Source organism: Orycteropus afer, unplaced genomic scaffold, assembly GCF_000298275.1.
Source record: "Orycteropus afer afer isolate SDZICR_OR568_19922 unplaced genomic scaffold, OryAfe1.0 scaffold00107, whole genome shotgun sequence".
In the NCBI taxonomy this organism is placed as follows: Eukaryota; Metazoa; Chordata; class Mammalia; order Tubulidentata; family Orycteropodidae; genus Orycteropus; species Orycteropus afer.
The window spans coordinates 5,335,994-5,336,985 of NW_006921694.1; positions in this window are offsets into that span (position 1 = coordinate 5,335,994).

A 992-nucleotide genomic window follows, 5' to 3' on the forward strand; every position below is an offset into this window, starting at 1 on the left:
CTTCCCGAATGGATATATTCTCATCTTTCATCATATCAGGGAATTGTCTTCCAACAAATCTTGGACAATTTTCTCAGTGGTTTTATTTTTCTTTTTCTGTTCTGGAATTCCAAGTATGTGTAGGTTATTCCTTTTGATGGTATCTCACATGAACCTCAGGCTTCCTTCATTTTGTTTTGATCTTTTTTCTGTTTGATCCCTTTCCAAAGAAGTATTCAGGTATTTGTCTTCAATCTCATTAATTCTGTCTTCCATTGATTCAATTCTATTCCTTTGCCTTTCAATGTATTATCTATTTCTGAAAATTTAGTATTAATCTGATTTCTATCTGTAGATTTTTTAACTTTTTTTGTTTAAATTTTGATTTGGATGAAAATTTACAGAGCAACTTCATTTTCTGTAAAGCAGTTCACATACACTTTGTCTCAAGACATTGACCACAATTCACCGCAATACAACATCTCCCCTCCCACTTCCTCCCAACAGCCACCTCTTACTTGTGTCCATCCCTCCATGCACCCCTGCCCCCTGAGCTGTATCCCTGTGCATAAACACCCCTTCTTTCTCCCATGATTGTTCTCTCCAAGGAGTGTATCTACCTCAGGTAAATGTTCAACTCCTATGCCGGTCTTTTGCTTGGCTTGAAGCCACAGGTATGGGTTCAATTCCAGACCTGAAGGACAGTTAGAGGCCATAGTCTCAGTGGTTCCATCAGGCTCTATCAGACCACAAATCTGGTCCCCCCACTTTTCTTCCCAAATGTGGATTTCTATCTGTAGATTTAGAATCATTTCTAATTTTTCATTTATTATATCATTTTATTCTTGTATTTTCTTCTGAAATTGTTGTAGGGTTTTGTCTGTGTTTTTCTTAATTTTGTCAGTGTTTTCCTTGATCTGTCTCTCAATCCTTTGAAGATACCTGAATATAATTCTTTTGAATTCCTTATCAGGGAGTTCAAATGCTGCTTCTTCCCCAGGGATGTGTTCTGG